Genomic DNA, 15298 nt, shown 5'->3' on the forward strand with positions numbered 1-15298 from the left:
CAGCGTTAGGCGGGGGGAAACACTCAGCGTTAGGCGGGGGGAAACACTCAGCGTTAGGCGGGGGAGCCCTCCGGGGAGCGGGGTCAGCGCCGGGTGCCTTGGAATAGGGTGCTGGGGTGGAGAGTGGGTGCCAGAGCCCTGCAGGGAGAGAGCCCGAGCCTGCGGGGTGAGCAGGAGCCGGGGAGCCCCTGGGTGCCTCTCAGCCCTGCGTTCAGGTGGAGCTGGAGAAGGGAGAGAGAACGCTCACAGCTGCTCTGAGCAGAACCAGTACCGACTTGTGGCACCTGGGCTGTAAAGGGGGCCCCGCTGTAACCAAGTTTGGGTTGTTTGGGTCTTTTTTTTAAAAGTCAAGTCCAGTCTGTAACCCTTAGCGTAAACAGAGGTTTTAATTAGAGCTCTGAGAACATAGTTAGGCTCTTACCTGGCTTGGCCGAAAGAGTGAGTAGTAGAGTTTCGCACTTCAAGTAGGAAAGGAGGGAAGTTCCTTGCGTTATACATCTAACGGGAACCAGCAGCCTCAGCCTGGCTCTCCCAGCTAAGAAGAGGCACCATGGATACATAGCCTGGGGAATCAGGTGTGCCTGCTGCTAATTAACACTGATAAAGCAGGTGGATTTGGTTTGGGGTAAGAAATTGACCTCAGCGTTTATTGTAATTGACCTGATGCAAATTAATAAAGAACAGCTGCACTCGAGAGGAAAAAAAAGTAGATATGCTCCATACCTTGGGGTTTTGTATGGTATTTTGCAACTTAAATATATTTTTTTTTTTTTTTTGGTAATGAAAATCTTCGGGCTTCTTCTAGGAAATGCATGTGCTGATTAGTGGCTCAGATGATACAATGGATAATGAAGCTGTGCTTGCTGCTGCCCAAACTTCCTGAGAATGGATGTGCAGAGGAGGAAAGTCCAGGTGCACAGACCAGTGCTGAGACCCCCAGGTAGGTGTGACTGGGAGAGGGGTGATGAGCCAGTTCAGTGTGAAGCATCTGTACCAAAGAATAAGTTCTCTGCCCTCTTGGTGAGGGTTTCATGTGCTTCAGGGCTGCTGCCCCAGTTAAAAGGTAAAAATATCTACTGGTAGTAGAGTGAACACGCTGGGCAGGGACTGCCTGTGGTGCTGTTGTGTATGGACATGTGGAGCCCAAGTGTTTTGGGATCCCTGCAAGCTGTACTGCCTCTTCTGTTGGTTTGGAGGGCAATAGGAGAAGGCAGTGGGGAAAACGAAGCAGAGCATGAAAATGTCAAAACAAATGGCAAGAAAAGACTGTGTTTATGTTTTATATTAGTTTGTTACATGTTTGATTTGTGCAATCCTGTATGTTTGGCTGCCCACATTCTGGGTCTGGCTACCACAACACTGGTGAGCCAAAAGGAGGAGAGCAATTATTTTTATAAGCTTTATACACTCTAATATTTACTTGTATGCTTAGTATGTATATTGTATGTAATGGTTCAGCTCCTCTTAAAATGGAAAAAACCCACCCCACCCTTTTAACCTGCCATTTATTTATCCCCAATATCTGATTGCTACCATGGTTTCTTAAATATTTCTTAGTATTTAAGTAAGCTCAGCTATTGCCCAAGTAATAAAAAGCAGAGTATTGGTTTTGCTCTAGTTACTTGCAGAAACTGTTTTATTTAGCTTCAGGAAAAAAAAATACAGGATCAACAGAAAGCTGAGTGAATGATAGTTCCTTCTTTCTAGTATAAGATGAGGGTGTGGGGTTTGATAGTGATAGATGCCCAAACTTACTATAAACTCCATTAGCAGGGCAAAGTAAGTCCCCTTTTGTACATAGTACCAGATTCCAGTGGAGCTTCCTAATTAGCATTTATTGAATAATTTTGTGGCTTGTTTCCTCATGCTTTGTTGCATAAAGGAGAGAACAGGTTGATTATATAGAGAAGAGTAATCCAAACTAAATAAAGAAAGGTGTTAAGATAAAAATTAGTTTTATTTTGCTGGGTAGTGTGAGTTCAGGTGCTGAGTGCAGGTGGAACCACAGCTGTGCACCCAGCAGAGCTTAACCTGAGGGAGGGCAGATACATCTGGAGGCAAAAAGTATAGGGCTGATGTCACTGAAAATCTCCCTGGAAAACAGGGGTCATCACAGGACAGAGCAGGATTGCACTACAGAGGGATTTCTAAGATGTTTTTTCAGACTTTCTGCCTATTCAGTTCCAGTGGAGCTGCAGCCCCTGCTGCTGAACTCAGGGCTCTGCCTAGAGCCAAACTTAGGCAGAGGATGCAGCTGACAGACTTGCTTCTGTTAGCTGCTTGCTGTGGAGCCCTGAGAGCTGATTCACCAGCCACCATGATCACAGGTACCTGCAGGGAAAGAAATGCCACTTGTGCCTGAAAAAAAATCTAAAGTGTCATTCTCCTGGCTGGTCTTGTGTGAGCTGTTTTGTCAGCAGCTGCAAAAATACAAGCTAAAAAGTCACAGTTGTAGATAGCATGTGCAGTCTAGGAACTTCAGAGCCAGAGTTCTAGTGTAAGGGGAAGCTGAAAATAAACCTGCATGCTGTTTGTACCATGGATTAATGTTTTTTAATGTCTTTTTTTCATGGAAGTACTCCAGATTTTTTCTTTCTTTGGGGGGGATCCTTTTCCTAGGTGCTGTCAATGAAGCAATCCTCTTAACTATGCATGCAGTAAGTATAGAGGCATAAGAATAGATGTCTGGACTCTTCTGAATGGTTTTACCTTATTATGGTTTGTCAGTTGCTCTTCTGTGTAATGTTTCTGTCCTGGAGAGATGCCTGACTGATGAAAGACCAAGGGCACAAACAGATTCTGTCAGTCCTTTCTCATCTGTGGCAGCCCTGAGGGAATGCCAAGTGTGTTCTCAGAACAAGGTTCCAATGGCAGAACTGGAGCAAAGGGGGAAAGACTGCTGAAAATGAATTGGCTTGTGCTGGATCCTATACAGAGCCAAGGCAGATTGCTGCTGGTAATTACAGAAGTGTTGTCTTGCCCTCAGGGTTTGCATGCTGTGTTCCTGTAGTTATTGTGAAGCTCTGTGAAGAAGCCTACTGGTGTTCTGCTCCTTCCCTGCCACATCTGCCTAGCTGACTGGTGTGGAACTTCTGTGTCCTTACTGCTCCTTACCTATTTTCTAACAAAAGGTGTTAACTCCCACTGCTGGGAGAAAAGTAATTGTTGTCTTCATTTTGCATACTTGTTGTCATTTGGTTTTATTCTGATTCTTGAGATTTTAATGGCTGAAAAAAAAAAATCCTACTGCTTCCCATGTCTGGGGGCAGAAGGAACTACTTGCAAAGATGCATATTCTGTCTGAGAGGCTTAGTGGAGAGAGTGCTGCATTTTCCTCATACTGTTGGAATTTTTGGATCCCTTTGGAGCAGTCAGACGTGCTCACGTCTGCTCTTGCTCTCTGCTGGGAGAAATCTCTGCCATGTTTTGTACTATGTTTTCCAAAGACAGGGAATTTTCTCTTCCTCCCAGGTAACAAGAGCTCTGTGCTCTCAGCTGATTTTACTCATTTACCAGCTGGTCTTCTCAACAGCAGCCAGAATTAATAAATTAGTGGTACTAGGCAGTATAGTTCAGCATATGTTTAACCACTAACCACATTAGTATGAAGGGTGGGAATCTGTGGAGTGCTCTAAAACCAGTATTTAGGCAATTAGGCAATTTTTCATACATTGACTGACCTACAGGCTAAGGCCTTGCTCAGCTGAACTTCACTGGCATCAAACCAGAGCAGTGTGCAGCTGGCAGCATGAAGAGGGCACATTTAAGACAAAGAGAATAACTGTAGTCAAAGTCTGGCAAAAGCATCAGATGATACTTGTTTTTGTCCTGGGATGTGGAACCATTACAGGTTTTAATTTTCAGAGAGATGTGACCCTCTTCTCTTGAGCTGGGACACTGGGGAGGTGTCTCAAGCTGGATCCAGTCCAAGGCAAGGAGCTGGAAAGAACTCCCTGAGGGTGTCCTAGCAGCATTTATCCTTTGGTTTGGATTTCAAGTTCTCTTTTAACCAATAGTTTTAAGAACACTGGTTCCTGAGCCCTCCCTATACCTGTATCCTCTCTGTCATGTGCTGTCAGTGAGTCTGAATTATGATCCCACCTCCTAGATAAATGCCCTGCTATAAATTGACCAAACTGAAGCATCTAATGATGTTAATTGCAATGCACTTCTGGGGCTTCTTACCCTTGCTCTAAATGTACTGATCTAAAAATGACCACCCCACGAGCCCTGGTGGAACTCTAAATACTGTGGGTTTTTTCTTTTTTTTTTTTTTTTTTTTTAACCAGATAAGAAAAAATATTCAAAAATTTTATATCAGACCAATCAAATTTGCTTTCTCAAGTAGTGCAACTACTTGTTTTATTTTTTTTTTTAATCAATCTATCAGAGAATGGAATTATCCAGTTTTCAAATAAATGTGCTGACTTTTTTCTGAAGAGTTCTGGTGCTCTTCCATCAGGGTGAAGGTGGTGTAGAAACAAATGATAAGGGAATAGCCATTCCCAGGCAGGTTGTTTATTAAACAAACTGAAGTGTCTTTTGTGAATCTGCATGTTTGTCAGTGTGAGCAGTAAACAAATCCTGGTTTTCTGTACAAACACTTGTGAGTGAAAGCACTACTTGTCACTGACAAAACACCACCACTCTCTTCTTTAGGTGATGATGGATTGCTGCCATCTGATTTTATTTATTTATTTCATTCTTTTGCCTTTTCTATGTGTTGTAATATTACTTATTGTTCTTATGTTCTCAGCCAGCAGCTTAGGGGGAAGGAAGAGAGGAACTGGAGGAGGGATATCAGAAAAAAATGAATGAATGGATGAAATGTTGCTCTTCAAGCACTTGACATGGTGAAAAGTGACTAGTGGGGTTTTGTGGATCTACCTTTTAACACAGGACAGTGATTGTGGTTCCTTCATTGCTTTTCATAAAAGGTTTTCTGAAGCCTTCTAGGGATCCAGGATAAAACATAAATGTTGCATAAAAACATGGATAAAACCAGTTTTGTCACTGGTCTCCAGTTCATCTCAGTGTTGTGACTGAGGGATGACTTTGTTTGCAGAAGACACAATGCATATTTCTTACCAAAATAAGCTGGGTGACTTTCACAAATCAGCAGTAGTTTATGCATCAGTGAGGGCTGTTCTTCTGTGACTTCACTGTACCTGGGAGATTTTCCTTAGCCAGGGGTGCAATACTTGTCCTGTTTGAGGGATCTGGATGCTGTTGGTTTGGAAAGGCACTGGATTGATGAGCAGGCACTAACAGTTTTTTTAGAAACTGTCACATCAAATCACTTTGAACAATCTGCTTCCCAAACCATGTTTGTATCCAGTGGAAAAATTACAGTTCCTTTTGTGTCAGGGGAGGAGGGAGATGGGGAGGCAGTGCTGTGGAGCAGCTAATGTGTGTAAGTTCTGCTGTGTGTGTACCTGGTGTAGCAGTGTGTGGAAAGCTCTGCACCCAGGATGGTTCTTGGGTTGAGCTTCATGTTCTGTGCAGGAATTTTCCCTTACTTGGAAGTTTTCCAGTCCCTCAGCCTGTGCCCTCCCCAGCACTGAAGTTCAATGATGCTGAACCATCCTTAATATTTGGGCTATGGCTTCCTGGGGGGTTTGTCCTAAACAAAACTGGATGTATCTTCCTTTGTGGTCCTGGTCTTCAGCTCTCTACTGCTTTTCTAGTTCTTCTCTCAGTCTCAAAAAATGTTCTCTAATTAAAATTCAGATTTCCTGGTAACACTTAATTCTTGCTGTTTATTTCTCATTGTTATATTTTCCACACCTGTTTGTTCTTCTGATGGGCTTTGTGGCTACTAAATGTGGTTTGTATGTGTAGCAGTTCTGTTCTGTGCTAGGCTGACTCCTGAAAACAGCTCCTAAGCAAAGGACTCTTGCATTGTGACCTCGGGTTGGTAATGTCTCAGGCTCTGTCATAAACACCCAGCCAAGCCTGTATACAGTGTTCCTCCTAAGTTAATTACCATTTCAGTTAAAGACAGTGTGTATGGCTGTGTCAAATTGGACCTAACTCTGAAATTAAAACAGTGAGAAGAGAATGTTCAGAAAGAACTTTCTTTGGCCCATATATTTCTTTGAAAAATGTCATTCTAATTGACAGGCTTACTTTGAAATGAGAGTTGAATGTTGTTCTCTGGAGTCAGATCTGGGAGAGACAAGTGCCAGTGCATTTCACATCGCTCCTCCAGGCCCCTTCGCAGCTGGAATCCCTGTCAGGCTTTTTATCAAACAAAATCTTTTGACAGGGAGAGCCCACACTGGAAGCCAACCCTGCTCAGCTTGTTAGCTGAGTGCTGTCTTGCTGCAGCACATCACCAGATGTCTGCCTCAGCCTTGCTGCTGGGCCCTGTGCAACAGCACCAGAGCTGACTGCATCAGCACCATTTGGGTAGAGCAGCTGCAGTCACTGAAGAGCCATGTGTCACCTTCTGAGCAGTGGAACTTGATGTGACATTTGACATCTGCACATCACTAGACAGGCACCAGAAGAGGACTTCCCAGGCAGTACTGTTCAGCAGTGGGTACATGGAATTTATTATTGTGGTGCATAAATTTTGCTTTTGTTGTATTAGCAGTGAATTAATTTGCATTCATTGTGTTCTCACTTATTTAGTAATTTTGGTTGGAATGCAAATGTGTTGGTGAAGCTAATTTGTTTGCTGTGACAGATTTGCCCTTTATTCAAGCTTTATTCATGACTGAAGAGATATCCAGGCAAATAAAGGACTGAAGGCTTGCACGACATGGTCTGTGTTAACCAGTGTGCTGACATGGTGCTCTTTAGAATGTTCTGCAGTAGGTGCACATGCTGAAATGATAAAGAGAAGAAAGAAGTGGGTCTGGTTTTATATTGTCTTCCCAGAAAACTTTCTAGCTGGGATTCTGGTATTGTTTGTGATCTTTGACCAATGATCATCAGACCATTTGGATTTACATTTAAAAATTAAAATAAGGCTTTCAGATATGTGCTTCTGTTATAAGCCCTTCAAGAAAGATGGATGGAGGTGTAGAACCAGCTGACTGAAATGGTGCCTTGTTCTTTTTTCAAAGTCAACAATTGGATTTAAAGCTCCTGGTCCAGTTCTGAAGCCTCTGGAAAAGATGTCAACGTGATCTAAGAAGGTGACATTAATTAGTGCTCCCAGGGAATCTGTCTCACTGTGCTGTTAGCAAAGATCTGTCACTCAGTCTTGTGAAGAGATCATTTGTTCTGAGGATTGTACCACTCTGGTAAGAGAGAATCTGGCCCGTGCCCCCTGGGGTGGCATTTTGTATTTCCTCTCTGACTACGAGAACTGGCTCTGGAGGAAAGATGTGTGGAAGGAACAACAGCAGTTAGCCAAGGAGTACTACATGAAATCCTGTGTGCTCTGCTGGTGCATGTGAGCAGCCCACAGGAGAGTGGGGATGGCACAGGACTGATTACCTGTGGAGCCTGGCAAGAGGCCAGGACTGATGAGAGATCTGGAGAAGGTCAAGCTCCTTCATGCAGGGGGAGAGTGTCGGGAGTTCTGAGCAATCCTCTTGGACTGCACAAGGATTACTTTGCTGCCAAAGTTAACCCAAGACCCTTTCTTTAGGTCTGTGCAATCAGGTCAGACTGTGGGTTGCTGTGATTTATGACCTCTGTAGCTCACTGACTCCTGTGCTCTTGCAGCTGTTGATGGATTCCTTGTTTGAAGCATTTTTAAAATTTATTCTACTGATCAATCTGCTCTTTCAATAGTCCCTGTTTATTCTTTTTTAAAGTTCCTTTACTGTTTTCCTGTTGTTTGGCAGTGTATTAGTTGTCCTTTTCAGGAAGCTCAGAAGAAAGTTGGAACTGAGCCTTTGAGGCATGCTTTGCTGGCAGACATGGTGGAGGAGAGGCTTTCCGTGAGGCCAGGGAGATAGATGTGCTGCATCACTGGGGAAAAAGTGTGAAGCCTGACAGGGAATCTCAGCCAAGCTGTGGACAGCTGCGATCAAAAATGAGGTGCTGACCAGGAAGAGGCTGGAAACCAGAAGCCAAAGATAGCCAAGGGCAACATGAGGACTTGAGGTCTGAGAAAGAAGAAGCCAAAGGCATTTTGATCAGTGCCTGGGGCTGAATATCAGGAGACCGAGGAATCTGATTTAAGGCAAATGTGAAGCAAAGGATCCAGAAGGACTGGCACAAGGTCAGTGAGCTGCCCAGCAACAAAACCAACAATGCTGGGCAGGAAGAGACAAAGCACAGGCACTGAGGAGCAGGCACAGGCACACACAGCACTTGTTTCATATGTCCACATCAGACTCAAAGGCTTAGGATTTTGAGATGTCCTTTGTCACTGAAGAAAGTGGAGAAGAGCTGGGGTGCAGCTGAGATACAAAAAAGAGAAAGGAAGGAGTGGACAAGATAGAGTACCTTGCAAACTGATTGGAACAGAAATGGAGTCAGCCTTCAGATGTACCAAATTACTCCTTGTTCCTGTGAGCAAGGGTATTTGTCAAAGCCATTTTGTCTACTAAGCTGAGCTCTTGGCAGGGAAGATGGGGCTGGTTCTGTTTAATTCTGAGTTTCCAGTGATAACCTTTCAGGTCTGAGATGAAACAAGCACGTGCCAGGGGATAAAAAGCAGGGATAAAAATAATTGTAGCTTTGTGCTGATGCTGTCAGGAAGCAGGACACCAGAGCTGACTGCACATCAGGCATGACAGCCCGTGCTTCAGCCTGTCTCATCTGCCTGCCTGGCCATGCCTAGGTCCTGTGCTAGCTGCTGCTCTAGGACAAGAAATCCCCAGCTGGCCAGAGCTGGCTGTGCTCTCCTGCCATGGTCTGTTAATGCTGTGTAGTGCAGTTAGCCTCGGGGCTAAGGGAAAAGCTGAAAGAGTGTGAGAAAGGGGGGTGTGTGTGTGTCTTAGAAGGGAAGATGTAAGAATTCCTCTGTGTCCTGGGGTGAGCCCCCCATATGCACATTAATGGTCAGAGACCTAAATTTATTTATTTCTCATATCGTACAGGCCTTGCCCCTCTACTCAGTACCTTTCAGCTATGTTTTCTAGCCTTTTTCCTTCCTAATTCCTGCCGTTATTTTTCAGAGGGAATTTGTTCATGGCATGGGCTGTACTTTCCTGTTTTGCCCACTGGTGGGATCTAGTAACACAGGAGTTTGCACTGTGGCATCAGGATTGTGTTTGGTGCAATGGCAGTCACCTGCTCCTTCCCAATAATTTGTGTGGGTTGCTTCAGTGTTTCACCCTGCTGTGCTTTCCCATCAAAACTTTCTCTTACAAACCTCTGCTGCCTTTCCCACTGCAAGTGCAAGTCTGTGGAGCTGACATCACAGGGAGTTCCTCCCTCTTCCTTTTCCCTTCCCCTTTGTTCCCCCATGTCTTTCCTCTCCTGTCTTTTCCAAGGCTGTGGCTGTCCCTGCAGGTGGGAGCTGTCAGGGACACCCTGGCTCTGTTTGCTCTGCAGAGGCAATCAGAGCAGCCCCTGGAGATGTCTGCCTGCTGCTTCCTTCCCCTGGCTGTGCAGAGATGATCCATGGAGGTGCAGGGGTCTGTGCTGCAGGGGGCTCAAGTCAAACGAAATGAATTCTTCCCTCCCTGTGCCCAGCAGGGAGCCTCGCGTGGAGCCATTGGAATAACCTTCCATGGAGCTCCCAGCCAAGCAATGGCCCTGGCAGGATGGCAGGGTCACTCCCAGACAAGGAACACGTTTCTGCTTTAGCCTTGAAATTGCTTTTACCAGGTTGTTGTGCTTGGTGTTGCTCACAGGGTGTGTATCAGTTCTTTAGTTTGCTCTGGTGAATCGTTGCAGGAATATTGAAACAGGAATAAATGTAACTTCTAGAGGGGTGCTCAGGGTAGCTGTGATTACATGACTGGCAAGCTGAAGAGCTATAAAACCTGTACATACTCTTTGTTTCAGGAAAACCACTCAGAGAAATCAGGGTTAGGTGGTAATGCCTCCTCAGAAATGCATTTTGTTTTTATCATTCTCTTTATGCATCAGCTATTCCATACAGCCACGGGTGAGCACTGCCTCTCCCACACTGTGGGAGGTGCTGGGGGCACATGAGCTGTGGCTGTGTGAGGGCTGGAAGTGAGGAAGGCACTGGGACAGTGTTGGTCAGGGTGAGCTGGTCTAGTTAGAAAGGTTTTGCCTGGTTTCCTAAAGAACCAAGCTGTGTGGTGTGGCTGTGTGGCTCTTCCTTCCCTCCCCAGTGCTCCTGGGCCAAGTCTCCTGGTTTCCCTGGCTGATGGCAGACTGGACACAGGGGTTTGGAGGGCAGAGAGCAGTGACCAGAGAGGTGAAGCTGCCCTTGCCCTGGTCCCTTTGTGCATTTGTGCTGTCTGGTCTGGCAGCCATCAGCACAGGGGCTGAATTTGAGGTTCTGGGTGAGACCCGTGTTACTGGGAGGTGGATAAGGAGCAGTGGGTGCTGCAGGCAGCAAGGAGGTCCTGGGCAACGGGTGGGTTTTAGTTCACAGAAAACCAGGTGGGGAAGACAGAAAGAGAAGGAAGCAGGAAGGAGGGAAGGTTTTCCTGCCTTTAAAGGTGTGTGTGCTGTCACTGAACACCTCCTGACCCAGCTCCAAGTGGCTTAGGAGCAGACCACAGGGGTGCAATGCAGGCTAGCTGCTTACAGGAGAAGCAAACACACTTAAACCCCACAGATCTTCAGTTCCATGTGCTAATGGAAGTTTCCAAGGCCTCTTCATTGCCTTGATGGAAAAGTGCCTGGAATGGACTCTGATCCAGCTTTGTTTGGTGTCTTGAGGCCCTGGTAATGCTGTAAATGACTTCAGCCTGAAGCTGCTGGCATGCTCATTTGGCTCAGCATACTTGCAAAAATGTTTAAAAGAAAATTAGTGCTGTTATTCAGCAAGATACTTGTTTTAAACTCTGAAAGGAACTACTTTGTCATTATTTTATAAAGGTACATTTGAGTGACGTGTAAAAAATGGCAGTTTCTCTGATCTCTGTAGCATTTTGCTTCAGTAAGGTATTAGAGGAGTCTTGTTGCATTGATATTATTTAATTTATAAAATCATTCACGTCTGCCGGGGGCCACAGAAGGCACTGTGGGTTTCTATGTAGTCAGCCCCACTGATGCTTTTCCAGCAGGAGCAGAGCTGGTTTGGGATGCTGTGTGTGTCCTGTGTCCACCAGATGGCAGGAGCTGCCTGCAGAGCTGCTCCCAGCTCTGTCACCCCGGGCTGGTGACCTCAGGTTGTCACCTCAGTGTTCAGCCGCTCTGCTTTACCTCCTGCCAGCAGTGGTCTCGGTGCAGCTTTCTGACGCGTCCTTTCTCAGCTGGACTGGAGAGCAGTCTCATGCCAGAAACTTTAAGCCTATGCAGGTGGTGGAGAGGTCGCATCCTTCCACTCTGTTAAATAAAAAATGGGAAGCTGCTTTCATCTCCTCATGCAAGGCAGGTTTGCCATATCTCAGATCTTCCTGTCACTTGGCCATGGGATTCTGGGGTCTCCAGCCCCTTGGTGAAAGATGGCAGAGCCAGTGCCCCCCCCAGGCTCAGTTCTGCTTCTGCATCCAAGCTTCACCTCTTGAGCATCTTCCCTTGGGATCAGCCATAACCTTTCCTTAGGAACACCAGAAAGGACTCCTGGATAGTTATTTTCAATCCTAACCTGCTACTGTTGTAAATGAGCTCATTTTTTACCTGGCTATTTATTTTTCCTGTTCCTACACCTGGTACTAGAGAGTATTCCTTAGTATTTCCTCTCCAGTGATTAGCTGTGCTCTCCTGCTTCCCATGAAAATGTGTTCATGGCTAATTTACAGTTCTTGTGCTGGCCCTGCCTGTGACTTCCTGACTTCTCCCCTTTCTCCCTGGTGTATCCCTAGGGAGCAGTCAGGGTTTGTCTCAGCTGGAAGCATGAGCCATGTCACTTGTCTCTGGGTTTGTATTTGAAGCAGCTGATCAGAGCTGCACTTGGTTCTCCTCTGATGAGATCAGCACTTTGCTTGCACAGGAGCAGCAGGAATTTCATGTCCTGACTGGGAGTATATTTCTTTTTCTCCTCAGATGTTTGCCATGAGAGTTTCCAGTTTGGTTAAGATGCACTCTGGCATAAGATGTTTCTGTAAGGCATTTGGCTTATTCAGGTCTTTTTTATAAAATCCAATCAATGTGACACCATCCTGGTAATTAATTCTGCCTTCCACACTCTGTCAGGATCAGCCTTTGCCTCTCTGCTTAACATGTTAACAACTCAACCAAGTTGTCCCCTCCAGTCCTGTGATTAGAGCCCTCTGCTGCTCCAACCTCCTTTCCTCTGGCTTTCCTGAGGCTCCCAAGCCTTGGTAAACATGTATGGAATTAGCCCCTGAACTGCTTTGAAAAATTGCTCTTAAAAACCACTTTGAAGTTTCTTAAGTCTGTCATTAGCTTTGGTTGTGGTTGGTTAATAATCTACTTTGTTAAACAATCATTGTTAAACAGAAAATATTTTGCTGTCACTCTACCAAGTGAATACCCCAGTTAGTATCATAACAAGCACAGAGGATAGAGATTTGTTGAGTGCTTTCTCTAACACTAATAGTTATGATATCCATTTCCAGTAATGGATGTAAGCTATTACAACAATTTCCCCTGTTACTGTTCTTTTAAAACACCCTTGTTGTCCTTTACCTAATTGTAAGATTTGATTTTTACTGATGTCTGTAGCTATCTTTCATCTGCATTTTGCAAGTGATCACTTCAAGTGATCTCTGATGATTGCAAGGAAACGTGTCAGATTTTTATGGAGGAGAGACAGCTTCATGGTGCCTGTTATTAGGAAACAGCACATTGTGGATGCAGGGTTTGACATTCTGTCCCTGAGAGGTGAGATATAGGATCAGAGAATGTGCTGGGTTGGGAGGCACCTCTGAAGGTCATCCAGTCCAACCCAGTGACCTCCATGGAGAAGCTCTTGCTCAGGTACAGTTCCGAGCTGCCCACCAGGGACATCTCCCAAGGTCCTGTGCTAAACGACTTAAAACAAGAAAAAGAAAGTGCTTGGCCAGTCTTGTGCCTGTACAGTACATGCAGCTGCTTCCCAGTCACACCAAATGGCAGTGCCATGGATGGAGTTGTGGAAACACCAGTGCATGGGGTGTTAGGGAGGGGAAGCTGACACCTATTCTCAGAGGGATAATAAGGTCTTCAGTGGCACTTTCTGTTTTTCTCACTCAGGAGATTTTGATCGAGCAGAAACTTCAGCCATTCTAATGCTTATTCTTAACAGAAATTATAAAGCCATTAGCTAAGTAGATATTGTCTACCTGCAAATTATTCATAGGTGAACACTTAAAACAATTGAAAATTGGTGCTGCCATTTTTTTTAGTCCATCATTTTTCCAGTCCCTTGGATGCTTGCCAAATGAACTGCCTTGCTCAGGCATCTGCCTGGGAAAGAACATACTCTGAGAGCCCATACTGTGCAGTTTTAAGTCCAAATCACACTCAAGGTTTCCAAATTTCCCATTTCAATTTTCTGCAGCAACTGTACAGCATCTCCATGCAGAAATATCAACTTCTGTGAGCACTTGCTGTGTGTTTCTGGGCTCCTGACTCTGGCAGTGCAGCCTGGGGCAGGTTCTCCTGTGTGCTGGGTCAGAGGGAGCAGCTGAGGCTGGAGATGTCTGCAGATTGCTGGGGGCTGTGGTTATCCCTCTCTCCCAGGGCTGGACACTGAAAACCTCTCCAGGCAATCTGTTCCAGTGTTCAGCACCTTACATTAAAGAAGGGCTTTTTTTTTCCTTATGTTTAGATCACAAAATGATTTTTCCTTTCCCTGGGTGTCACTGAGAAGAGCAGTGGAGAAACCTTTCCAATCAATAACTCCATTCAGACCATAAAACTGAAGCTGAGTTCCAGCTGGGGCAGGGATCTGCCTGCAGCCCAGCCTTGACTTGAACTACCTGAGTGATTCTGCCACCCTGGGTCTGCTGTAAACACAGAGGTGACCACAGCCTGACCTGACATCCAGATGGGGACCTCTCTGGTGTAACCCTGAGCTAAGACACCTTTGATTTGTGCCTCCTGGCCAAGGCTCTTAGCAGCCTCTCCTGTAATTATCCCCGTGGGCTGAGCAAACTGCAGCTTCAAGCAAGGCACAGGGCTTTTTTCTACCACTACCACTGAGAGGCTGTCTCAGAACTTCACTGCCATCAGGATAATAAATCCTCAGATTTCCAGCCTGGATTTATGACTATTTTATACCGTTTACTATTGTGCAAGCATTTTTGCTTTTAGTTTTAACAACTCTTCTTTCTCCCTCCCTGATGTTTGTATCCCTGAAGACACTGAGAAAAAATGCCCTCTTACAGCCTCTTTTTTTTTTTTTTTTTTTTTTTTTCCGTTCCTGACTGAAATGAGCCAAACTCTTTGAAGGGTCTGCCTGGGTGGTGCTGTGAGTGGGGTGCAGAAATCTCTCCTCCAGCAGGGCTCTTGCTGGCAGCTGCAGAGTGGCACTGCTCCCAGAGCTTAATCAGTCCTGCTAAAGCCTTTGCTTTAGAAGCTGGAACCTGGCATCAGGATGTCAGGATGGCCAAGGCACAAGATTTTCCCCCTCTCAGATTGCTTCTGTGCCTCACCTGATGTGTTTGCTGCTGTTTTTCTGTCATTGTCAAGTTTTAACCAACTCCATTTCTGATGGTTCTGACCTCCCCACGTTTCCCCACATGCCCTGAGATGTCAGATGGGCCATGTGTGTTCCCCCAAGCAGCAGCTGGGGATGCTGTGTTCCCCATACCATTCTGAGGAGGCTGGTTCATATAAACATTCCCACTTGGTTTTTCATCTGCCTGAGTTAGGATTTTGAATATTTGAAGACTTTCCTCTCATTGATGGGTCCAAACTCCTCAGTCCAGTTTGCTTCCAGTACTAGAGTGAGTTTTCCTGCAGTGCTTGGGCCCTCTCCTCTGCAACAGGGAGCATCCCTACAGGAACCATCCACAGCCCCAGCTGGGACTCTCCAGAACCAACAAAAGAACACTTTGGATGCCTTCAGGGATAATGGTAGATTTCCACAGCCTGTAACCTGTATCTTGGGCAGCACAAATCCCTTCAGTTCAGTTCTCTGGAAGTGAGTCCTTCCCATGGAAGTTAACCCATGTCCTTGTGCCACCCAGCCAACCTCCAAGGCAGAAGAAGGGCTTTTAAGGGAAAAGCATCATGCCATGGGAGAGGGGGTTAGGGGTGGAAGGGGAGGTGGATAAACCTCCCTTTGTGTTCTCCATGCTGGGAAGTTACCTGCACTGGCTGGTTCTAATGCAGATTTTTTTGCTAGATCTTTGGC

The 15298-nt window shown here is 45.6% G+C and overlaps 1 long non-coding RNA gene across 1 annotated transcript in view; it reads left to right on the forward strand.

Annotated features, from left to right (window-relative positions):
* The first annotated feature begins 810 nt into the window (after positions 1–810).
* LOC139796682 (uncharacterized) overlaps positions 811–15298 on the forward strand; it is a 113506-nt gene continuing 99018 nt past the window's right edge. Inside the window, exon 1 of the long non-coding RNA XR_011726090.1 lies at positions 811–940. This is a non-coding gene — a long non-coding RNA (uncharacterized lncRNA). The remainder of the gene's footprint in view (positions 941–15298) is intronic.

The sequence above is a fragment of the Heliangelus exortis genome, chromosome 5 (assembly GCF_036169615.1).
Source record: "Heliangelus exortis chromosome 5, bHelExo1.hap1, whole genome shotgun sequence".
Lineage (NCBI taxonomy): Eukaryota > Metazoa > Chordata > Aves > Apodiformes > Trochilidae > Heliangelus > Heliangelus exortis.